Source organism: Ascaphus truei, unplaced genomic scaffold, assembly GCF_040206685.1.
Source record: "Ascaphus truei isolate aAscTru1 unplaced genomic scaffold, aAscTru1.hap1 HAP1_SCAFFOLD_588, whole genome shotgun sequence".
NCBI lineage: Eukaryota > Metazoa > Chordata > Amphibia > Anura > Ascaphidae > Ascaphus > Ascaphus truei.
Window position 1 is genome coordinate 40,001 of NW_027456920.1, and position 24,195 is coordinate 64,195.

At 46.5% G+C, this 24,195-nt stretch overlaps 1 long non-coding RNA gene across 5 annotated transcripts in view; it reads right to left on the reverse strand.

Annotated features, from left to right (window-relative positions):
* Positions 1-24,195, reverse strand: part of LOC142485399 (uncharacterized) — an 87,271-nt gene that overhangs the window by 7,183 nt on the left and 55,893 nt on the right. The window contains exon 1 of one of the 5 annotated variants that reach the window (XR_012798454.1): positions 1-23,449. This exon is cut by the window's left edge and continues 661 nt beyond it. The exons of 3 other annotated variants lie outside the window; for them this stretch is intronic. This is a non-coding gene — a long non-coding RNA (uncharacterized LOC142485399). Of the gene's footprint in view, positions 23,450-24,195 lie in introns of those variants that run through there. One more of the 5 variants, XR_012798453.1, reaches the window with a different exon arrangement.

The following is a 24,195-nucleotide window of genomic DNA, read 5'->3' on the forward strand; positions in this document are numbered from 1 at the left end:
CGTTTTTTTTTCTCTCGTCAGGCAGCGTTTTTTTTTCTCTCGTCAGGCAGCGTTTGTTTCACGTCATCAGACGGCGTTTTTTTCTCTCGTCAGGCGGCGTTTTTTTCTCTTGTCGTCAGGTGGCGTTTTTTTAATCTCTCATTGTCAGGCGGCGTTTTTTTTCCTCTCTTCATACGTTTTTTTTTTCTCGCCGTGAGACGGTGTTTTTTTTCTCATTGTCAGGCGGCGATTTTTTTTTTTTCTCGTTGTCAGTCGGTGTTTTTTTTTTACTTGTCGTCAGGCAGCGGTTTTTTTTCTATCGGCTTTAGGCGGCGTTTCTTTTCTCGTTGTCAGGCTGCGTTTTTTTTTCTCTCGTCATGTTGCGTTTTGTTTTCTCTTGTCAGGAGGCGTTTTTTTCTCACGTTGACAGGCGGCGTTTTTTTTTCTCTCAGCGTCAGGCGGCGTTTTTTTCCCTCTCATTGTGAAGCGGCATTTTTTTCTCTCTCGACGTCAGGTGGCGTTTTTTTTTCTCGTCGGCTGTGGATTTTTTTTTCTCGTCGTCAGACTGCGTTTTTTTTCTCTCATCAGATGGCGTTTTTTTTCTCTCGTCGGGCGGCGGGTTTTTTTGATCTCTCGTCGTCAGACGGCGTTTTTTTAAATCTCTCGGCGTCAGGCGGTGTTTTTTTCCTCTCGTCGTTAGACGGGTTTTTTTTTTCTCGTCGTGAGACAGCGTTGTTTTTCTCATTGTCATGAGACTTTTTTTTTCTCTCGGCGTCAGGCGGCGTTTTATTTTCTCTCGTCGTCAGGCAGCGTTTTTTTTTCTCTCATCATCAGGCGGCGTTTTTTTTTCTCTTGTCGTCAGGCAGCGTTTTTTTTTCTCGGTGTCAGGCAGCGTTTTTTTTCTCTCGTCGTCAGGCGGCATTTTATTTTCTCACGTCAGACAGCGGCGTTTTTTTTATCTCTCGTCGTCAGGAGGCGTTTTTTTTAATCTCTCGTTGTCAGGCGGCGTTTTTTTGCCGTCGTCAGACGGTGTTTTTTTCCTTCTATTGTCAGCAATTATCGTCATTTTATTTTCTCACGTCAGACAGCGGCGTTTTTTTTATCTCTCGTCGTCAGGAGGCGTTTTTTTCTCTCGTTGTCAGGCGGCGTTTTTTTTAATCTCTCGTCATCAGGCGGCGTTTTTTTCTCTCGTCGGGCGGGTTTTTTTTTATTTCGTCGTCAGGCGGCGTTTTTTTCTCTCGTTGTCAGGCGGCGTTTTTTTTCCTCTCGTTGTCAGGCGGCGTTTTTTTTCCTCTCGTTGTCAGACGGTGGTTTTTTTTCTCTCGGCGTCATGTTGCGTTTTTTTTCTCTCGTCAGGCAGCGTTTTTTTCTCGGCGTCAGGCAGCGGTTTTTTTTCTTTCGGCGTCAGGCGGCGTTTTTTTCTCAGGTCGTCAGGCGGCGTTTTTTTCTCGGCGTCAGGCAGCGGTTTTTTTTCTTTCGGCGTCAGGCGGCGTTTTTTTCTCAGGTCGTCAGGCGGCGTTTTTTTTCTCTTGTCAGGCAGCGTCTTTTTCTCGTCGTCAGGCGGCGTTTTTTTTAATCTCTCGTCGTCAGGCGCCGTTTTTTTCTCTCGTCGTCAGGCGGCGGTTTTTTTTATTTCGTTGTCAGGCGGCGTTTTTTTTTTCTCGTTGTCAGGCGACGTTTTTTTTCTTTCGTCGTCATGTTGCGTTTTTTTTCTCTCGTCAGGCAGCGTTTTTTTTCTCTCGTCAGGCAGCGTTTTTTTCTCGTTGTCAGACGGCGTTTTTTTCTCGGCGTCAAATGGCGTTTTTTTTCTTCTATTGTCAGGCGGCATTTTTTTTTATCTCTCATCGTCATGCGGCGTTTTTTTAATCTCTCGTTGTCAGGCGGCGTTTTTTTAATCTCGTTGTCAGGCGGCTTTTTTTCTCTCGTTGTCAGGCGGCGTTTTTTTTTTATTTCGTCGTCGGTCGGCGTTTTTTTTCTCTCGTTAGGCAGCGTTTTGTTTCCTCTGGTTGTCAGGGCGGCGTTTTTTTTCTCTCATCGTCATGTTGCGTTTTTTTTCTCTCGTCGGCAGCGTTTTTTTCTCGTCGTCAGGCAGCGTTTTTTTTCCTTTCGTTGTCAGGCGGCGTTTTTTTTTATTTCGTCGTCAGGCTGCGATTTTTTTCTCTCGTTGTCAGGCGGCAATTTTTTTTATTTCGTCGTCAGGCGGAGTTTTTTTTCTCTCGTCGTCAGTCAGTGTTTTTTTCTCGGCGTCAGACTGCGTTTTTTTTCTCTCATCAGATGGCGTTTTTTTTCTCTCGTCGGGCGGCGGGTTTTTTTGATCTCTCGTCGTCAGACGGCGTTTATTTAAATCTCTCGGCGTCAGGCGGTGTTTTTTTCCTCTCGTCGTCAGACGGGTTTTTTTTTTCTCGTCGTGAGACAGCGTTGTTTTTCTCATTGTCATGAGACTTTTTTTTTCTCTCGGCGTCAGGCAGCGTTTTTTTTTCTCTCATCATCAGGCGGCGTTTTTTTTTCTCTTGTCGTCAGGCAGCGTTTTTTTTTCTCGGTGTCAGGCAGCGTTTTTTTTCTCTCGTCGTCAGGCGGCATTTTATTTTCTCACGTCAGACAGCGGCGTTTTTTTTATCTCTCGTCGTCAGGAGGCGTTTTTTTCTCTCGTTGTCAGGCGGCGTTTTTTTTAATCTCTCGTCATCAGGCGGCGTTTTTTTCTCTCGTCGGGCGGGTTTTTTTTTATTTCGTCGTCAGGCGGCGTTTTTTTCTCTCGTTGTCAGGCGGCGTTTTTTTTCCTCTCGTTGTCAGGCGGCGTTTTTTTTCCTCTCGTTGTCAGACGGTGGTTTTTTTTCTCTCGGCGTCATGTTGCGTTTTTTTTCTCTCGTCAGGCAGCGTTTTTTTCTCGTCGTCAGGCAGCGTTTTTTTTTCTTTCGGCGTCAGGCGGCGTTTTTTTCTCAGGTCGTCAGGCGGCGTTTTTTTTCTCTTGTCAGGCAGCGTCTTTTTCTCGTCGTCAGGCGGCGTTTTTTTTAATCTCTCGTCGTCAGGCGCCGTTTTTTTCTCTCGTCGTCAGGCGGCGGTTTTTTTTATTTCGTTGTCAGGCGGCGTTTTTTTTTTCTCGTTGTCAGGCGACGTTTTTTTTCTTTCGTCGTCATGTTGCGTTTTTTTTTCTCTCGTCAGGCGGCGTTTTTTTCTCTCATCGTCATGTTGCGTTTTTTCTCTCTCGTCAGGCAGCGTTTTTTTTTTCGTCGTCAGGCAGCGTTTTTTTTTCTCTAGTTGTCAGGCAGCGTTTTTTTCTCTAGTTGTCAGGCAGCGTTTTTTTTCTCTAGTTGTCAGGCGGCGTTTTTTTTATTTCGTCGTCAGGCGGCGTTTTTTTTCTCTCGTTGTCAGGCGGCGTTTTTTTTCCTGAAGTTGTCAGACGGTTTGTTTTTTTCTCGGAGTGAGACAGCGTTTTTTTTTCTCTCGTCAGGCAGCGTTTGTTTCACGTCATCAGACGGCGTTTTTTTCTCTCGTCAGGCGGCGTTTTTTTCTCTTGTCGTCAGGTGGCGTTTTTTTAATCTCTCATTGTCAGGCGGCGTTTTTTTTCCTCTCTTCATACGTTTTTTTTTTCTCGCCGTGAGACGGTGTTTTTTTTCTCATTGTCAGGCGGCGATTTTTTTTTTTTTCTCGTTGTCAGTCGGTGTTTTTTTTTCACTTGTCGTCAGGCAGCGTTTTTTTTTCTCTCGTCATGTTGCGTTTTGTTTTCTCTTGTCAGGAGGCGTTTTTTTCTCACGTTGACAGGCGGCGTTTTTTTTTCTCTCAGCGTCAGGCGGCGTTTTTTTCCCTCTCATTGTGAAGCGGCATTTTTTTCTCTCTCGACGTCAGGTGGCGTTTTTTTTTCTCGTCGGCTGTGGATTTTTTTCTCTCGTCGTCAGGCGGCGTATTTTTCTCTCGTTGTCAGGCGGCGTTTTTTTTAATCTCGTCATCAGGCGGCGTTTTTTTCTCTCGTCGGGCGGCGGGTTTTTTTGATCTCTCGTCGTCAGACGGCGTTTATTTAAATCTCTCGTTGTCAGGCGGTGTTTTTTTCCTCTCGTCGTCAAACGGGTTTTTTTTTTCTCGTCGTGAGACAGCGTTGTTTTTCTCATTGTCATGAGACTTTTTTTTTCTCTCGGCGTCAGGCGGTGTTTTTTTCCTCTCGGCGTCAGGCGGCGTTTTATTTTCTCTCGTCGTCAGCCGGTGTTTTTTTTTCTCTTGTCATCAGGCAGCGTTTTTTTTTCTCGGTGTCAGGCAGCGTTTTTTTTCTCTCGTCGTCAGGCGGCATTTTATTTTCTCACGTCAGACAGCGGCGTTTTTTTTATCTCTCGTCGTCAGGAGGCGTTTTTTTCTCTCGTTGTCAGGCGGCGTTTTTTTTAATCTCTCGTTGTCAGGCGGCGTTTTTTTGCCGTCGTCAGACGGTGTTTTTTTCCTTCTATTGTCAGCAATTATCGGCATTTTATTTTCTCACGTCAGACAGCGGCGTTTTTTTTATCTCTCGTCGTCAGGAGGCGTTTTTTTCTCTCGTTGTCAGGCGGCGTTTTTTTTAATCTCTCGTCATCAGGCGGCGTTTTTTTCTCTCGTCGGGCGGCTTTTTTTTTATTTCGTCGTCAGGCGGCGTTTTTTTCTCTCGTTGTCAGGCGGCGTTTTTTTTCCTCTCGTTGTCAGGCGGCGTTTTTTTCTCTCGTCGGGCGGCTTTTTTTTTATTTCGTCGTCAGGCGGCGTTTTTTTCTCTCGTTGTCAGGCGGCGTTTTTTTTCCTCTCGTTGTCAGACGGTGGTTTTTTTTCTCTCGGCGTCATGTTGCGTTTTTTTTCTCTCGTCAGGCAGCGTTTTTTTCTCGTCGTCAGGCAGCGTTTTTTTTTCTTTCGGCGTCAGGCGGCGTTTTTTTCTCAGGTCGTCAGGCGGCGTTTTTTTTCTCTTGTCAGGCAGCGTCTTTTTCTTGTCGTCAGGCGGCGTTTTTTTTAATCTCTCGTCGTCAGGCGCCGTTTTTTTCTCTCGTCGTCAGGCGGCGGTTTTTTTTATTTCGTTGTCAGGCGGCATTTTTTTTTATTTCGTTGTCAGGCGGCGTTTTTTTTTTCTCGTTGTCAGGCGACGTTTTTTTTCTTTCGTCGTCATGTTGCGTTTTTTTTCTCTCGTCAGGCAGCGTTTTTTTCTCTCGTCAGGCAGCGTTTTTTTTCTCTCGTCAGGCAGCGTTTTTTTTCTCTCGTCAGGCAGCGTTTTTTTCTCGTTGTCAGACGGCGTTTTTTTCTCGGCGTCAAATGGCGGTTTTTTTCTTCTATTGTCAGGCGGCATTTTTTTTTATCTCTCATCGTCATGCGGCGTTTTTTTAATCTCTCGTTGTCAGGCGGCGTTTTTTTAATCTCGTTGTCAGGCGGCTTTTTTTAATCTCGTTGTCAGGCGGCTTTTTTTCTCTCGTTGTCAGGCGGCGTTTTTTTTTTTATTTCGTCGTCGGTCGGCGTTTTTTTTCTCTCGTTAGGCAGCGTTTTGTTTCCTCTGGTTGTCAGGGCGGCGTTTTTTTTCTCTCATCGTCATGTTGCGTTTTTTTTCTCTCGTCGGCAGCGTTTTTTTCTCGTCGTCAGGCAGCGTTTTTTTTCCTTTCGTTGTCAGGCGGCGTTTTTTTTTATTTCGTCGTCAGGCTGCGATTTTTTTCTCTCGTTGTCAGGCGGCAATTTTTTTTATTTCGTCGTCAGGCGGAGTTTTTTTTCTCTCGTCGTCAGGCGGCGTTTTTTTTTCTCTCGTCAGGCGGCGTTTTTTTTCTCTCATCGTCATGTTGCGTTTTTTCTCTCTCGTCAGGCGGCGTTTTTTTTTTCGTCGTCAGGCAGCGTTTTTTTTCTCTAGTTGTCAGGCAGCGTTTTTTTTCTCTAGTTGTCAGGCAGCGTTTTTTTTCTCTAGTTGTCAGGCGGCGTTTTTTTTATTTCGTCGTCAGGCGGCGTTTTTTTTCTCTCGTTGTCAGGCGGCGTTTTTTTTCCTGAAGTTGTCAGACGGTTTGTTTTTTTCTCGGAGTGAGACAGCGTTTTTTTTCTCTTGTCAGGCTGCATTTTTTTTAATCTCTCGTCGTCAGGTGGGTTTTTTTCCTCTTGTCGTCAAGCGGCGTTTTTTTCTCTCTCGTCAGGCGGCGTTTTTTTTTCTCTCGTCAGGCAGCGTTTTTTTTTCTCTCGTCAGGCAGCGTTTGTTTCACGTCATCAGACGGCGTTTTTTTCTCTCGTCAGGCGGCGTTTTTTTCTCTTGTCGTCAGGTGGCGTTTTTTTAATCTCTCATTGTCAGGCGGCGTTTTTTTTCCTCTCTTCATACGTTTTTTTTTTCTCGCCGTGAGACGGTGTTTTTTTTCTCATTGTCAGGCGGCGATTTTTTTTTTTCTCGTTGTCAGTCGGTGTTTTTTTTTCACTTGTCGTCAGGCAGCGGTTTTTTTTCTATCGGCTTTAGGCGGCGTTTCTTTTCTCGTTGTCAGGCTGCGTTTTTTTTTCTCTCGTCATGTTGCGTTTTGTTTTCTCTTGTCAGGAGGCGTTTTTTTCTCACGTTGACAGGCGGCGTTTTTTTTTCTCTCAGCGTCAGGCGGAGTTTTTTTTCTCTCGTCGTCAGGCGGCGTTTTTTTTTCTCTCGTCAGGCGGCGTTTTTTTTCTCTCATCGTCATGTTGCGTTTTTTCTCTCTCGTCAGGCGGCGTTTTTTTTTTCGTCGTCAGGCAGCGTTTTTTTTCTCTAGTTGTCAGGCAGCGTTTTTTTTCTCTAGTTGTCAGGCAGCGTTTTTTTTCTCTAGTTGTCAGGCGGCGTTTTTTTTATTTCGTCGTCAGGCGGCGTTTTTTTTCTCTCGTTGTCAGGCGGCGTTTTTTTTCCTGAAGTTGTCAGACGGTTTGTTTTTTTCTCGGAGTGAGACAGCGTTTTTTTTCTCTTGTCAGGCTGCATTTTTTTTAATCTCTCGTCGTCAGGTGGGTTTTTTTCCTCTTGTCGTCAAGCGGCGTTTTTTTCTCTCTCGTCAGGCGGCGTTTTTTTTTCTCTCGTCAGGCAGCGTTTTTTTTTCTCTCGTCAGGCAGCGTTTGTTTCACGTCATCAGACGGCGTTTTTTTCTCTCGTCAGGCGGCGTTTTTTTCTCTTGTCGTCAGGTGGCGTTTTTTTAATCTCTCATTGTCAGGCGGCGTTTTTTTTCCTCTCTTCATACGTTTTTTTTTTCTCGCCGTGAGACGGTGTTTTTTTTCTCATTGTCAGGCGGCGATTTTTTTTTTTTTCTCGTTGTCAGTCGGTGTTTTTTTTTCACTTGTCGTCAGGCAGCGGTTTTTTTTCTATCGGCTTTAGGCGGCGTTTCTTTTCTCGTTGTCAGGCTGCGTTTTTTTTTCTCTCGTCATGTTGCGTTTTGTTTTCTCTTGTCAGGAGGCGTTTTTTTCTCACGTTGACAGGCGGCGTTTTTTTTTCTCTCAGCGTCAGGCGGCGTTTTTTTCCCTCTCATTGTGAAGCGGCATTTTTTTCTCTCTCGACGTCAGGTGGCGTTTTTTTTTCTCGTCGGCTGTGGATTTTTTTCTCTCGTCGTCAGGCGGCGTATTTTTCTCTCGTCGTCAGTCGGCGTTTTTTTTCTCTCTCGTCAGACAGTGTTTTTTTCTCGGCGTCAGACTGCGTTTTTTTTCTCTCATCAGATGGCGTTTTTTTTCTCTCGTCGGGCGGCGGGTTTTTTTGATCTCTCGTCGTCAGACGGCGTTTATTTAAATCTCTCGTCGTCAGACGGCGTTTTTTTAAATCTCTCGGCGTCAGGCGGTGTTTTTTTCCTCTCGTCGTTAGACGGGTTTTTTTTTTCTCGTCGTGAGACAGCGTTGTTTTTCTCATTGTCATGAGACTTTTTTTTTCTCTCGGCGTCAGGCGGCGTTTTATTTTCTCTCGTCGTCAGCCGGTGTTTTTTTTTCTCTCATCATCAGGCGGCGTTTTTTTTTCTCTTGTCATCAGGCAGCGTTTTTTTTTCTCGGTGTCAGGCAGCGTTTTTTTTCTCTCGTCGTCAGGCGGCATTTTATTTTCTCACGTCAGACAGCGGCGTTTTTTTTATCTCTCGTCGTCAGGAGGCGTTTTTTTTAATCTCGTCATCAGGCGGCGTTTTTTTCTCTCGTTGTCAGGCGGCGTTTTTTTTAATCTCTCGTTGTCAGGCGGCGTTTTTTTCTCTCGTCAGGCGGCTTTTTTTTTATTTGTCGTCAGGCGGCGTTTTTTTCTCTCGTTGTCAGGCGGCGTTTTTTTTCCTCTCGTTGTCAGACGGTGGTTTTTTTTCTCTCGGCGTCATGTTGCGTTTTTTCTCTCTCGTCAGGCAGCGTTTTTTTTATTTCGTCGTCAGGCGGCGTTTTTTTTCTCTCGTTGTCAGGCGGCGTTTTTTTTCCTGAAGTTGTCAGACGGTTTGTTTTTTTCTCGGAGTGAGACAGCGTTTTTTTTCTCTTGTCAGGCTGCATTTTTTTTAATCTCTCGTCGTCAGGTGGGTTTTTTTCCTCTTGTCGTCAAGCGGCGTTTTTTTCTCTCTCGTCAGGCGGCGTTTTTTTTTCTCTCGTCAGGCAGCGTTTTTTTTTCTCTCGTCAGGCAGCGTTTGTTTCACGTCATCAGACGGCGTTTTTTTCTCTCGTCAGGCGGCGTTTTTTTCTCTTGTCGTCAGGTGGCGTTTTTTTAATCTCTCATTGTCAGGCGGCGTTTTTTTTCCTCTCTTCATACGTTTTTTTTTTCTCGCCGTGAGACGGTGTTTTTTTTCTCATTGTCAGGCGGCGATTTTTTTTTTTTTCTCGTTGTCAGTCGGTGTTTTTTTTTCACTTGTCGTCAGGCAGCGGTTTTTTTTCTATCGGCTTTAGGCGGCGTTTCTTTTCTCGTTGTCAGGCTGCGTTTTTTTTTCTCTCGTCATGTTGCGTTTTGTTTTCTCTTGTCAGGAGGCGTTTTTTTCTCACGTTGACAGGCGGCGTTTTTTTTTCTCTCAGCGTCAGGCGGCGTTTTTTTCCCTCTCATTGTGAAGCGGCATTTTTTTCTCTCTCGACGTCAGGTGGCGTTTTTTTTTCTCGTCGGCTGTGGATTTTTTTCTCTCGTCGTCAGGCGGCGTATTTTTCTCTCGTCGTCAGTCGGCGTTTTTTTTCTCTCTCGTCAGACAGTGTTTTTTTCTCGGCGTCAGACTGCGTTTTTTTTCTCTCATCAGATGGCGTTTTTTTTCTCTCGTCGGGCGGCGGGTTTTTTTGATCTCTCGTCGTCAGACGGCGTTTTTTTAAATCTCTCGTTGTCAGGCGGTGTTTTTTTCCTCTCGTCGTCAGACGGGTTTTTTTTTTCTCGTCGTGAGACAGCGTTGTTTTTCTCATTGTCATGAGACTTTTTTTTTCTCTCGGCGTCAGGCGGCGTTTTATTTTCTCTCGTCGTCAGCCGGTGTTTTTTTTTCTCTCATCATCAGGCGGCGTTTTTTTTTCTCTTGTCATCAGGCAGCGTTTTTTTTTCTCGGTGTCAGGCAGCGTTTTTTTTCTCTCGTCGTCAGGCGGCATTTTATTTTCTCACGTCAGACAGCGGCGTTTTTTTTATCTCTCGTCGTCAGGAGGCGTTTTTTTTAATCTCGTCATCAGGCGGCGTTTTTTTCTCTCGTTGTCAGGCGGCGTTTTTTTTAATCTCGTCATCAGGCGGCGTTTTTTTCTCTCGTCGGGCGGCGGGTTTTTTTGATCTCTCGTCGTCAGACGGCGTTTTTTTAAATCTCTCGTTGTCAGGCGGTGTTTTTTTCCTCTCGTCGTCAGACGGGTTTTTTTTTTCTCGTCGTGAGACAGCGTTGTTTTTCTCATTGTCATGAGACTTTTTTTTTCTCTCGGCGTCAGGCGGCGTTTTATTTTCTCTCGTCGTCAGCCGGTGTTTTTTTTTCTCTCATCATCAGGCGGCGTTTTTTTTTCTCTTGTCGTCAGCGTTTTTTTCTCGTCGTCAGGCAGCGTTTTTTTTCCTTTCGTTGTCAGGCGGCGTTTTTTTTTATTTCGTCGTCAGGCTGCGTTTTTTTTCTCTCGTTGTCAGGCGGCGTTTTTTTTTCTCTCGTCAGGCGGCGTTTTTTTTCTCTCATCGTCATGTTGCGTTTTTTCTCTCTCGTCAGGCAGCGTTTTTTTTTTCGTCGTCAGGCAGCGTTTTTTTTTTCGTCGTCAGGCAGCGTTTTTTTTCTCTAGTTGTCAGGCAGCGTTTTTTTTCTCTAGTTGTCAGGCAGCGTTTTTTTTCTCTAGTTGTCAGGCGGCGTTTTTTTTATTTCGTCGTCAGGCGGCGTTTTTTTTCCTGAAGTTGTCAGACGGTTTGTTTTTTTCTCGGAGTGAGACAGCGTTTTTTTTCTCATTGTCAGGCGTCGTTTTTTTTTATTTCGTCGTCAGATGGCGTTTTTTTTCTCTCGTTGTCAGGTGGCGTTTTTTTTTTCTCTCGTCGTCAGGCAGCGTTTTTTTTTCTCGTTGTCAGGCTGCGTTTTTTTTTCTTGCGTCGTCATGTTGTGTTTTTTTTCTCTTGTCGTCAGGAGGTGTTTTTTTCTCGTTGTCAGGCGGCGTTTTTCTTTAATCTCTCGTTGTCAGGCGGCGTTTTTTTCTCGTCGGCAGACGGTGTTTTTTTTCTTCTATTGTCAGGCGGCATTTTTTTTTAATCTCTCGTCGTCAGGCGGCGTTTTTTTCTTGTCGTCAGACGGCGTTTTTTTTCTCTCGTCAGGCAGCGTTTTTTTCTCTCGTCGTCAGACGGCGTTTTTTTTTCTCACGTCAGACAGCGGCGTTTTTTTTATCTCTCGTCGTCAGGAGGCGTTTTTTTTAATCTCGTCATCAGGCGGCGTTTTTTTCTCTCGTTGTCAGGCGGCGTTTTTTTTAATCTCTCGTTGTCAGGCGGCGTTTTTTTCTCTCGTCAGGCGGCTTTTTTTTTATTTGTCGTCAGGCGGCGTTTTTTTCTCTCGTTGTCAGGCGGCGTTTTTTTTCCTCTCGTTGTCAGACGGTGGTTTTTTTTCTCTCGGCGTCATGTTGCGTTTTTTCTCTCTCGTCAGGCAGCGTTTTTTTTATTTCGTCGTCAGGCAGCGTTTTTTTTCTCTCGTCGTCAGGCGGCATTTTATTTTCTCACGTCAGACAGCGGCGTTTTTTTTATCTCTCGTCGTCAGGAGGCGTTTTTTTTAATCTCGTCATCAGGCGGCGTTTTTTTCTCTCGTTGTCAGGCGGCGTTTTTTTTAATCTCTCGTTGTCAGGCGGCGTTTTTTTCTCTCGTCAGGCGGCTTTTTTTTTATTTGTCGTCAGGCGGCGTTTTTTTCTCTCGTTGTCAGGCGGCGTTTTTTTTCCTCTCGTTGTCAGACGGTGGTTTTTTTTCTCTCGGCGTCATGTTGCGTTTTTTCTCTCTCGTCAGGCAGCGTTTTTTTTATTTCGTCGTCAGGCGGCGTTTTTTTTCTCTCGTTGTCAGGCGGCGTTTTTTTTCCTGAAGTTGTCAGACGGTTTGTTTTTTTCTCGGAGTGAGACAGCGTTTTTTTTCTCTTGTCAGGCTGCATTTTTTTTAATCTCTCGTCGTCAGGTGGGTTTTTTTCCTCTTGTCGTCAAGCGGCGTTTTTTTCTCTCTCGTCAGGCGGCGTTTTTTTTTCTCTCGTCAGGCAGCGTTTTTTTTTCTCTCGTCAGGCAGCGTTTGTTTCACGTCATCAGACGGCGTTTTTTTCTCTCGTCAGGCGGCGTTTTTTTCTCTTGTCGTCAGGTGGCGTTTTTTTAATCTCTCATTGTCAGGCGGCGTTTTTTTTCCTCTCTTCATACGTTTTTTTTTTCTCGCCGTGAGACGGTGTTTTTTTTCTCATTGTCAGGCGGCGATTTTTTTTTTTTTCTCGTTGTCAGTCGGTGTTTTTTTTTCACTTGTCGTCAGGCAGCGGTTTTTTTTCTATCGGCTTTAGGCGGCGTTTCTTTTCTCGTTGTCAGGCTGCGTTTTTTTTTCTCTCGTCATGTTGCGTTTTGTTTTCTCTTGTCAGGAGGCGTTTTTTTCTCACGTTGACAGGCGGCGTTTTTTTTTCTCTCAGCGTCAGGCGGCGTTTTTTTCCCTCTCATTGTGAAGCGGCATTTTTTTCTCTCTCGACGTCAGGTGGCGTTTTTTTTTCTCGTCGGCTGTGGATTTTTTTCTCTCGTCGTCAGGCGGCGTATTTTTCTCTCGTCGTCAGTCGGCGTTTTTTTTCTCTCTCGTCAGACAGTGTTTTTTTCTCGGCGTCAGACTGCGTTTTTTTTCTCTCATCAGATGGCGTTTTTTTTCTCTCGTCGGGCGGCGGGTTTTTTTGATCTCTCGTCGTCAGACGGCGTTTTTTTAAATCTCTCGTTGTCAGGCGGTGTTTTTTTCCTCTCGTCGTCAGACGGGTTTTTTTTTTCTCGTCGTGAGACAGCGTTGTTTTTCTCATTGTCATGAGACTTTTTTTTTCTCTCGGCGTCAGGCGGCGTTTTATTTTCTCTCGTCGTCAGCCGGTGTTTTTTTTTCTCTCATCATCAGGCGGCGTTTTTTTTTCTCTTGTCATCAGGCAGCGTTTTTTTTTCTCGGTGTCAGGCAGCGTTTTTTTTCTCTCGTCGTCAGGCGGCATTTTATTTTCTCACGTCAGACAGCGGCGTTTTTTTTATCTCTCGTCGTCAGGAGGCGTTTTTTTTAATCTCGTCATCAGGCGGCGTTTTTTTCTCTCGTTGTCAGGCGGCGTTTTTTTTAATCTCGTCATCAGGCGGCGTTTTTTTCTCTCGTCGGGCGGCGGGTTTTTTTGATCTCTCGTCGTCAGACGGCGTTTTTTTAAATCTCTCGTTGTCAGGCGGCGTTTTTCTTTAATCTCTCGTTGTCAGGCGGCGTTTTTTTCTCGTCGGCAGACGGTGTTTTTTTTCTTCTATTGTCAGGCGGCATTTTTTTTTAATCTCTCGTCGTCAGGCGGCGTTTTTTTCTTGTCGTCAGACGGCGTTTTTTTTCTCTCGTCAGGCAGCGTTTTTTTCTCTCGTCGTCAGACGGCGTTTTTTTTTCTCACGTCAGACAGCGGCGTTTTTTTTATCTCTCGTCGTCAGGAGGCGTTTTTTTTAATCTCGTCATCAGGCGGCGTTTTTTTCTCTCGTTGTCAGGCGGCGTTTTTTTTAATCTCTCGTTGTCAGGCGGCGTTTTTTTCTCTCGTCAGGCGGCTTTTTTTTTATTTGTCGTCAGGCGGCGTTTTTTTCTCTCGTTGTCAGGCGGCGTTTTTTTTCCTCTCGTTGTCAGACGGTGGTTTTTTTTCTCTCGGCGTCATGTTGCGTTTTTTCTCTCTCGTCAGGCAGCGTTTTTTTTATTTCGTCGTCAGGCAGCGTTTTTTTTCTCTCGTCGTCAGGCGGCATTTTATTTTCTCACGTCAGACAGCGGCGTTTTTTTTATCTCTCGTCGTCAGGAGGCGTTTTTTTTAATCTCGTCATCAGGCGGCGTTTTTTTCTCTCGTTGTCAGGCGGCGTTTTTTTTAATCTCTCGTTGTCAGGCGGCGTTTTTTTCTCTCGTCAGGCGGCTTTTTTTTTATTTGTCGTCAGGCGGCGTTTTTTTCTCTCGTTGTCAGGCGGCGTTTTTTTTCCTCTCGTTGTCAGACGGTGGTTTTTTTTCTCTCGGCGTCATGTTGCGTTTTTTCTCTCTCGTCAGGCAGCGTTTTTTTTATTTCGTCGTCAGGCGGCGTTTTTTTTCTCTCGTTGTCAGGCGGCGTTTTTTTTCCTGAAGTTGTCAGACGGTTTGTTTTTTTCTCGGAGTGAGACAGCGTTTTTTTTCTCTTGTCAGGCTGCATTTTTTTTAATCTCTCGTCGTCAGGTGGGTTTTTTTCCTCTTGTCGTCAAGCGGCGTTTTTTTCTCTCTCGTCAGGCGGCGTTTTTTTTTCTCTCGTCAGGCAGCGTTTTTTTTTCTCTCGTCAGGCAGCGTTTGTTTCACGTCATCAGACGGCGTTTTTTTCTCTCGTCAGGCGGCGTTTTTTTCTCTTGTCGTCAGGTGGCGTTTTTTTAATCTCTCATTGTCAGGCGGCGTTTTTTTTCCTCTCTTCATACGTTTTTTTTTTCTCGCCGTGAGACGGTGTTTTTTTTCTCATTGTCAGGCGGCGATTTTTTTTTTTTTCTCGTTGTCAGTCGGTGTTTTTTTTTCACTTGTCGTCAGGCAGCGGTTTTTTTTCTATCGGCTTTAGGCGGCGTTTCTTTTCTCGTTGTCAGGCTGCGTTTTTTTTTCTCTCGTCATGTTGCGTTTTGTTTTCTCTTGTCAGGAGGCGTTTTTTTCTCACGTTGACAGGCGGCGTTTTTTTTTCTCTCAGCGTCAGGCGGCGTTTTTTTCCCTCTCATTGTGAAGCGGCATTTTTTTCTCTCTCGACGTCAGGTGGCGTTTTTTTTTCTCGTCGGCTGTGGATTTTTTTCTCTCGTCGTCAGGCGGCGTATTTTTCTCTCGTCGTCAGTCGGCGTTTTTTTTCTCTCTCGTCAGACAGTGTTTTTTTCTCGGCGTCAGACTGCGTTTTTTTTCTCTCATCAGATGGCGTTTTTTTTCTCTCGTCGGGCGGCGGGTTTTTTTGATCTCTCGTCGTCAGACGGCGTTTTTTTAAATCTCTCGTTGTCAGGCGGTGTTTTTTTCCTCTCGTCGTCAGACGGGTTTTTTTTTTCTCGTCGTGAGACAGCGTTGTTTTTCTCATTGTCATGAGACTTTTTTTTTCTCTCGGCGTCAGGCGGCGTTTTATTTTCTCTCGTCGTCAGCCGGTGTTTTTTTTTCTCTCATCATCAGGCGGCGTTTTTTTTTCTCTTGTCGTCAGCGTTTTTTTCTCGTCGTCAGGCAGCGTTTTTTTTCCTTTCGTTGTCAGGCGGCGTTTTTTTTTATTTCGTCGTCAGGCTGCGTTTTTTTTCTCTCGTTGTCAGGCGGCGTTTTTTTTTCTCTCGTCAGGCGGCGTTTTTTTTCTCTCATCGTCATGTTGCGTTTTTTCTCTCTCGTCAGGCAGCGTTTTTTTTTTCGTCGTCAGGCAGCGTTTTTTTTTTCGTCGTCAGGCAGCGTTTTTTTTCTCTAGTTGTCAGGCAGCGTTTTTTTTCTCTAGTTGTCAGGCAGCGTTTTTTTTCTCTAGTTGTCAGGCGGCGTTTTTTTTATTTCGTCGTCAGGCGGCGTTTTTTTTCCTGAAGTTGTCAGACGGTTTGTTTTTTTCTCGGAGTGAGACAGCGTTTTTTTTCTCATTGTCAGGCGTCGTTTTTTTTTATTTCGTCGTCAGATGGCGTTTTTTTTCTCTCGTTGTCAGGTGGCGTTTTTTTTTTCTCTCGTCGTCAGGCAGCGTTTTTTTTTCTCGTTGTCAGGCTGCGTTTTTTTTTCTTGCGTCGTCATGTTGTGTTTTTTTTCTCTTGTCGTCAGGAGGTGTTTTTTTCTCGTTGTCAGGCGGCGTTTTTCTTTAATCTCTCGTTGTCAGGCGGCGTTTTTTTCTCGTCGGCAGACGGTGTTTTTTTTCTTCTATTGTCAGGCGGCATTTTTTTTTAATCTCTCGTCGTCAGGCGGCGTTTTTTTCTTGTCGTCAGACGGCGTTTTTTTTCTCTCGTCAGGCAGCGTTTTTTTCTCGTCGTCAGACGGCGTTTTTTTTTCTTCTATTGTCAGGCGGCGTTTTTTCTCTCGTCGTCAGGCGGCATTTTTTTTTCTCGTCGGCTGCGGTTTTTTTTCTCGTTGTCAGACGGCGGTTTTTTTTCTCTCTCATCGTCCAGCGGCGTTTTATTTTCTCTCGTCATCAGGTGGCCTTTTTTTCTCTTATCATCAGGTGGTGATTTTTTTCTCTCGTCGTCAGGCGGCATTTTATTTTCTCACGTCAGACGGCGGCGTTTTTTTTATCTCTCGTCGTCAGGAGGCGTTTTTTTCTCTCGTTGTTAGGCGGCGCTTTTTTTAATCTCTCGTCGTCAGGCAGCGGTTTTTTTCCACTCGTCCTCAAGCCGCATTTTTTTCTCTCTCGTCGTCAGGCGGCGTTTTTTTCCTCTCGTTGTCAGACGTTTTTTTTCTCTCTCGTCGTCAGGCAGCGTTTTTTTTTCTCTCGTTGTTAGGCGGCGTTTTTTGTCTCTCGGCGTCAGGCGGCGTTTTTTTTCCCACTCGTCCTCAAGCCGCATTTTTTTCTCTCTCGTCGTCAGGCGGCGTTTTTTTTTCTTTCGGCGTCAGGCGGCGTTTTTTTTCTCGTTGTCAGGCTGCGTTTTTTTTTCTCTCGTCGTCATGTTGCGGTTTTTTTTCTCTTGTCGTCAGGAGGCGTTTTTTTCCTCTCGTTGTCAGATGGTTTTTTTTTCTCGTCGTGAGACGGCGTTTTTTTTCTCATTGTCAGGCGCGATTTTTTTTTTCTCTCGTCGTCAGGCGGTGGTTTTTTTTTCTCTCGTCGACCGGCAGCGTTTTTTTTCATTCGGCGTCAGGCGGTGTATTTTTAATCGTTGTCAGGCTGCGTTTTTTTTTCTTTCGGCGTCATGTTGCGGTTTTTTTTCTCTTGTCGTCAGGAGGCGTTTTTTTCTCTCGTTGTCAGGCGGCGTTTTTTCCACTCGTCCTCAAGCAGTTTTTTTTTCCTCTCGTCGTCAGGCGGCGGTTTTTTAATCTCTCGTCGTCAGGCGGCGTTTTCTTCTCTCGACGTCAGGTGGCGTTTTTTTTTTATTTCGTCGTCAGGCGGCGTTTTTTTCTCCCATTGTCAGGCGGCGTTTTGTTTTCTCTCGTCAGGCAGCGTTTTTTTCTCTCGTCAGGCAGCTTTTTTTCTCGTCGTCTGACGGCGGTTTTTTTTCTCTCGTCAGACGGCGTTTTTTTCTCGTCGTTAGACGGCGGTTTTTTTTCTTCTATTGTCAGGCGGCGTTTTTTCTCACGTCGTCAGGCGGCGTTTTTTTTCTCGTCGTCTGCGTTATTTTTCTCGTTGTCAGACGGCGGTTTTTTTTCTCTCTCATCGTCCAGCGGCGTTTTTTTTTCTCTTGTCGTCAGGCGGCGTTTTATTTTCTCTCGTCGTCAGCCGGTGTTTTTTTTTCTCACGTCAGGCGGCGGCATTTTTTTTATCTCTCGTCGTCAGGAGGCGTTTTTTTCTCTCGTTGTCAGGCGACGTTTTTTTTAATCTCTCGTTGTCAGGCGGCGTTTTTTTCTCGTCGTCAGACGGTGTTTTTTTCTTCTATTGTGAGGCAGCGTTTTTTTTTTATCTCTCGTCGTCAGGCGGCGTTTTTTTAATCTCTCGTCGTCAGGCGGCGTTTTTTTCTCTCGTCAGGCGGCTTTTTTTTTATTTGTCGTCAGGCGGCGTTTTTTCCTCTCGTTGTCAGGCGGTGTTTTTTTTCCTCTCGTTGTCAGACGGTGTTTTTTTTCCTCTCGTTGTCAGGCGGTGTTTTTTTTCCTCTCGTTGTCAGGCAATGTTTTTTTTTCTCATTGTCAGGCAGCGATTTTTTTTTCCACTCGTCCTCAAGCGGCATTTTTGTCTCTCTCGTCGTCAGGCGTCGTTTTTTTTTTCTCGTCGGCTGCGGTGTTTTTTCTCTTGTTGTCAGGCGGCGTATTTTTTTCTCTTGTCGTCAGGCGGCTTTTTTTAATTTCGTCGTCAGGCGGCATTTTTTTCTCTTGTCGTCAGGCGGCATTTTTTTCTCTTGTCGTCAGGCGGCGTTTTATTTTCTCTCGTCGTCAGCTGGTGTTTTTTTTTCTCGCGTCATAAGGCGGCGTTTTTTTTTCTCTTGTCAGGCAGCGTTTTTTTTTCTCGGTGTCAGGTGGCATTTTTTTCTCTTATCATCAGGCGGTGTTTTTTTTCTCTCGTCGTCAGGCGGCATTTTATTTTCTCACGTCAGACGGCGGCGTTTTTTTTAACTCTCGTCGTCAGGAGGCGGTTTTTTCTCTCTCGTCGTCAGGCGGCTTTTTTTTCTCCCGTTGTGAGACCGCGTTTTTTTTCTCATTGTCAGGTAGCGATTTTTTTTTTCTCGTCGGCTGCATTTTTTTTTTCTCCTGTCAGGCGGTGTTTTATTTTCTCTCGTCGGACTGCAGGTTTTTTTCTCTCTCGTCGTCAGGCGGCGTTTTTTTTATCTCTAGTCGGAAGGGGAGAGGGGGCTCGTCTCGCGGGAGGAAGGGGAAAGCGGGCTCGGCTCGCGGGAGGAAGGAGAAAGCGGGCTCAGCTCGCGGGAGGAAGGGGAGAGCGGGCTCAGCTCGCGGGAGGAAGGGGAAAGCGGGCTCAGCTCGCGGGAGGAAGGGGAAAGCGAGCTCGGCTCGCGGGAGGAAGGGGAAAGCGGGCTAGGTTCGCGGGAGGAAGGGGAGAGCGGGCTCGGCTCGCGGGAGGAAGGGGAGAGCGGTCTCGGCTCGTGGGGGGTTGGAGAGCGGGCTAGGTTCGCGGGAGGAAGGGGAGAGCGGGCTTGGCTCGCGGGAGGAAGGGGAGAGCGGGCTCGGCTCGCGGGAGGAAGGGGAGAGCGGTCTCGGCTCGGGGGGGTTGGAGAGCGGGCTCGGCTCGCGGGGACAGGGAAAGGGGGCTCGGGAGGAGGGGTGGGATAGCAGCCGCCACCGCGGGCCGCACAGTGAGGGCCAGCGGGCCACATGCGGCTCGCGTGTTGTGCAGGCCTGCTTTAAATGAAAAAATGTCCCACAGCAAATTCTCAATACTGAGTCCAGTATTCCGGATATTATACTGGAAATAATTGTCACTCGACAAGTAGTGTGACTGTCTCCTCACATAAAAGAAACTTGTGTTACCCTGTCCATCATATGGGGCGTAATCCGTTAGGTAAGAAATAGTCTACCAATTTCAGTGATAGATCAATGGACAAGCCCCTAAAATACGAGACAGGGAAATGCCTAATGGAACATATTTACCGGGTGAAGCAGATGATTCAAGTGTTGACAGGAACCCTCTCAGTCGTTGGCACGCAGCTGGTGTTGCAGTGCTCTACATACCGACCTCTGGTTCTCCTCGATCCATGGAGGGGGGCTGCGCCATTGCCTCGGGTGTCCCCAGGAAATCTCTCGGTCGTTGGCACTCAGATGAAATGGCAGTGCTCTATGTGTCGACCTCCGGTATCCTCCGATTCACGGAAGGTAGCAGACCCACTCACATGTATTCGTTTGCTTGCTTCTCTCTCAGTAATATCCCTTTAGATCACAGCTCTCACCAGTCTCATGTCTCTCCATAGAACAGCACTATCCTCCTGCACAAGTATAACTGTGTGCTACCGCAAACACCTGGATTCAATGCAGCACCTGGATTCAATGACATCACACCTACCCTGCACCTCCCTCACCTCTCCCTGGTAAAGGAATCACTACAATGCTTCCGGTGTGCGGTGTCGAGGCAGGAACAGATAGGGGAAGCCTCGGATAATGATGAACGGAACCAAGTTGACTTTAGAGAATATATTAAAATAAAGGATCAAACAGGGAACATGTAACTGTCTAGAGTATATCTCCTGCTATTAACCCTACGCGTTTTGTCTAATACATAGACTTCTTCAGGGGTATGAAAACAAAAAAAAGTTCATCCGTGATAAAATAGACTTCAAAGAGGGAAATGTCTTTCGTTATAGGAACAAGAATAAGAGAGGAAAAGTAGAACTAAACAATCGTGAGTCATCCACTGATTGGGAACAAGATGCAGAAAGCAGAGTACCCCTCGCATCCCCCTCTGGTAATACCTTTCCTTTTTTATAGGCACCTAGCTATCCCTCAGAGCACCTAGGAAGAGGAAGACCAGGCGGGGGAAGGGAGGGCTTTCTAAGGAATCGGAAAGTCTGGGTCAAACGAGACCACGGGGATCCAAAAAGACCAGACAGAAACAACCAAGTAATAACCCTCTCCAATAAAGTCCTTAACACTCACCACATTGAGTTACTATCTAAAGGTCTATCTTTATCACCGACACACAAACTAGACATCTTTGAATGTATCAAGGATGTAAATGTCTTCTCTAGACAGTTACTATTATATAAATTCTTCCATAGACAACAACAAAATAATTATCGTGATACACCTTTTGAAGAATTTGATCAGATAGACTTTGAATGTCTTAAAACATTAGACAGTTTCCTAGAGGAGAATGAGAGAGGACCTGTTGAGGGCCCCTTTACAAATTTAAGAGACAAATCAAAATTTACACCTCCTTTTGAAATGAGTTCAAATGTGGACACTTTTTCAAAAATGGTTACAGCGGATATTCAAAAACATCCAAGATCCTATGCGAATACTAATTTGACCCATCATGAGCTTATTGCCCTCAAAGACTTAGAACAAGACCCCGAGATTATCATTAAGTCGTCAGATAAAGGCGGAAGTGTTGTGGTATTAAATAGAGAGGCCTATGTCAAGAAAAGTAAACGTCTTTTGAGTGATAAGAAATGCTATCAAATCCTACTGTCTGACCCAACCCAATTGTATAAAAAAGAACTATTGAACATTCTGAATGAAGGATTAATGAATAAGGTGATCAGTCAAAAAGAATTTGACTTTATTATGATTAACAACCCCCAAATTGCCACATTCTATCATCTGCCTAAGGTGCATAAAGGGAGGATACCGCCACCTGGCAGACCGATAGTGTCAGGAATTAACAACCTGACTTCAAATGCAAGTATATATGTGGACACTATCCTTCGTCCTTTTGTAAGTTCACTTCCGTCTTTCCTTTGTGACATAATGGATGTTTTACTGAAACTTGACGATGTAATAGTTACAACCAAAACTCTTTTAGTGGGGTTAGACGTAGAAGGGCTATATACCAGCATACCTCATGTATATGGTATGAAGTCTATTCAGCATTTTCTTAAATCTCGAGACAATAAGGCAGATTTACATAATCAGTTTGTTGTCCAATTATTAGATTTTGTTTTTCCCAAAAACGACTTCCTATTTGACAACCAAATATATCATCAGATCCAGGGCACCATTATGGGGACCACCTGTGCCCCCACCTAGGGAGGCAGTGGGCAAGCACGGGAGGCGGGCCACTTCTCACCCCCACACCATTGGCGAGGAAGGAGGCAGAGCGGGTAGCCGAGAGAATCACCCGGCGCGGGTGCGCGGGTCTCCCGCGTGGCGCCGCTCCTGATGATAGGGCAAGCACCAGGGGGGAGAATGGGCAGGGGAACAGGACACTGGCGGACGAGACATGCCAGGGGGAGTTTAAGGACATGCATAAGGGTCTGCTTTCCTGCACCCCATGTTTAATTTGTGTATATGTGCGTAGGCGAGTATATAATTAGGGTTATCGGTGTATATAGGTAGGTAAGTATGTATGTATTGCGTAGAGGTGACTGGGTACGCTTATGTGCACGGATATATAGGTGTGGGATATAGGGGCATATATATGTATAAGTTGCGTGTATATATAGATATGTATATGTGGGCGGGTATGTATGTGCATATAGATATGGTTATGTAGGAGGTTGGTATGGGTACATGAGTGTATGTATAGGTGGGTATATGCAGATATAAGGGGCACGGGTTGCGCATATATAGGCTTGGACAGGGCGGTATATACGGATAGAGGTATGTATATGGGGCGGGCATGCATAGGGAGGGGCGTAGGCAAGGTGGGATATACAGATACGGGGTTACACACGCTCTGCCTTAGTTGGGGGGACTATATCTTGGGAGGGTATTACCAGGACAGGCGGGATGCTGGAGGCAGGGATCCTATTAGGGGATTGGTCAGGGGTTGCTTTCGGGCACGGTGGAGTGGCTCCGACTGGCCGTGGGTTAGGATGGCCGGGTAAGGGGGGTTAAATCCAGGGGTGACTCGGATGTCTCCATGCACTCAAGCAAGGAGTCAGGATGGGGTTCGGCCCTATACATAGCTCATTGCTCCCAGATATATTTTCCAAAGAAATAATAAAAAAGTTGATATATAGGGGTAACATGTAATTTTGTTATTACAGCAGTCGCACAGTAAGGCCAGCGCATAGGCAAAGCACAGCGCTATCGGGGATGTCATTACAGGCCAGTACAATGCAGCTCTTGGCGGAAGCACAGGACCACGACGAAGGGTGGTTGCACCAGCAATTGTGGGCACTGACGCAGGGATCCGGGAGCAACCATGGAGTGTCGAGCAGCCGGGAGAGCGCTCAAACGGGTTCGGAGGCTACGTGTGCCGAGGCATGGCCGTCATCAAGCGACGAAGGCGGTCCTATCGGCGGAGCGCGACATCCGGTCAGGTTGCAGAAGGGTACGTCAGTGTCGACTGGGGAAGGCCACAGCCTGGTCACGGGAGAGGCTGTGGGGAGGTGGACGCTGCCTGGAGGGGAAGCAAACGGTGATTGGTCTACAAAAAATGTGTGTGTATATTTATGTATATAGATATATATGTGCAAGTATGAGCACGGGTATGAGGTCCAACACGGACGGAAGATCCCACCGCCGCGCGCGGTGATAGTGGTGTGGGTCTGGCCGCGAGCTGAACGACAGACGAGTCATGGGAGGAGCGAAGGGCGCCCAAGGTGGATGAGCAAAGCACGTGGGGCCAACAGCGGGCACGTGCGGGGGCAGGGGGGTTGGAGCCCAGGATGGCTGACCTACGATTAGAAAATGATGAATCCTGTGGGGGAGGGTTTTCAATCTTGTTTTCTCTTATAGGAAAGGCGGGAGTGGTCGGGACACGGTCGACCTCGCTTTTTGGTGCTGGTATGTTGTCCACGGCTCGTAAGCAGACGGGGCGCCCCATCGAGCCTGGAAATAAAACTCGGAGGGGCAAGGACTTCGAGGTTGGTCCCGACAGGTGGTTCACATCGCCGGTGGGGACCGGGACACCAAAGGGTAAGCGTAAGAGAACTACGCATTTAGGGGGGGCTGCCTTGCCAGGCATTAGCGATTCCCCGATACCGGACAGTTTGGTAGCGGGGGCGGCGGGCAATGCCAAGGCGAGATTGATCAGCGTAATGGAAAAGGGCGTTCAGGCGGCGTTACTTGCGGCAGGCATAGGCAAGACAAGCGAGGCACAAGGAGGAACAGCAGCAGGGGGGACCCCGGAGCAGGAAGCACGTCAGCAAGGATTACACAGGAGCAGGCTTCAGTGGGGGAGGAAGGCGCTAGTGGGGGGCGTGAGCAGCGCAGGACCAGCAGTTACTCAGGTTGCAGCAGCAGGGAATGGGAGTAACGGCAGCAGCTAGCGCAGTAGGAGGAGCAGCGGACGGGACGGTGATCGTGGTGCCAGTAGCGGCATCAGGGTCAAAGAGGGTGGGGGATGCGGGATATGGGGATTCGTACACAGCGGTCACCCGATCACTGGGCGCGCATCTGTCAAACGAGGTGAAGGAAAGAATTTGGGCGAGGGACTATGTTGAGTTACTGACGTTGCTTCCCGGGTACAATGACGCGGTAGCGAAATCCGAGAAGAAAGGGGAGGCCAAGAAGAACGATATAGAGAGACGGTTGTACCCACGCACTTTCAGTAACTAGGTGCAGGCGTTTGGGATATTGGCGGGCGTGGCGGGCGAAAAGGAGCTGCAATTATGCTCCACGTTGTTCAAATACCAGGACATAATCAGGAAGGCGTTCCAAAAATACGGGGGATTGGGATGGTGGACATACGACGTAGAATTCAGGCAAAGTACGCAGGAGAGTGGTTACGTGGGACCGTAAGGATGTTGACTTATATTTAGAACACATTTCGGGGGGAGGAGGTTCATTCTCTCGTGGGGCAGGCTCTCAGGGTGACATGTTCAGTAACAATCCACAGGAGGGTTCGGAATGGTTCGCGCGGCCGGCAGGAAGGGGGCGCGCAGTTGGTAAACAGTCGGGCATATGCTGGGGATTTAATGAGTCAAAATGCAGATTCCTCAACTGTCATTTCCAACACACCTGCGCCAGGGTTCGGGTGCCAGCACCCCAAGACAAAATGTTACAAGAAGGACAGTAAGGGGTTTAAGGGAACAGGAAAGCAGGATGGCGTGAACGACAATTTCGGTAGAGACAATGGTGCCTTGGCGGGAAAGACACCCAATAAAAGGGCAGCCGAGTTATGGCAGAAGGGTTCAGGGAGGCAGCGAGCAAGGGTATGGCGGTACGGGCCTGATTTAAGGGGGGGGGTCAAGACCGCAATTTTATAGAAGGGTTCAGAACAACTCTTGAGTGAAGTCATAAAAATCTTGAACCTCAATGAACATAATCTCAAACTAACCCATGAGGTTAATAAAGAATCTTTACATTTCCTTGATTTGACAATTACAAAAGGCCTTGATGGGAGACTAAATATGTCTATCTTTAGGAAACAGACTGCAACAAACAGCCTGCTTAGAGCGGATAGTCACCATCCTACACATACCATTTTCAACATTCCTACGGGTCAATTCCTTCAACTGCGGAGAAACTGTTCTACTACTAGTGAATTTATGAAACAGTCAAGGGATATGACTAATAGATTC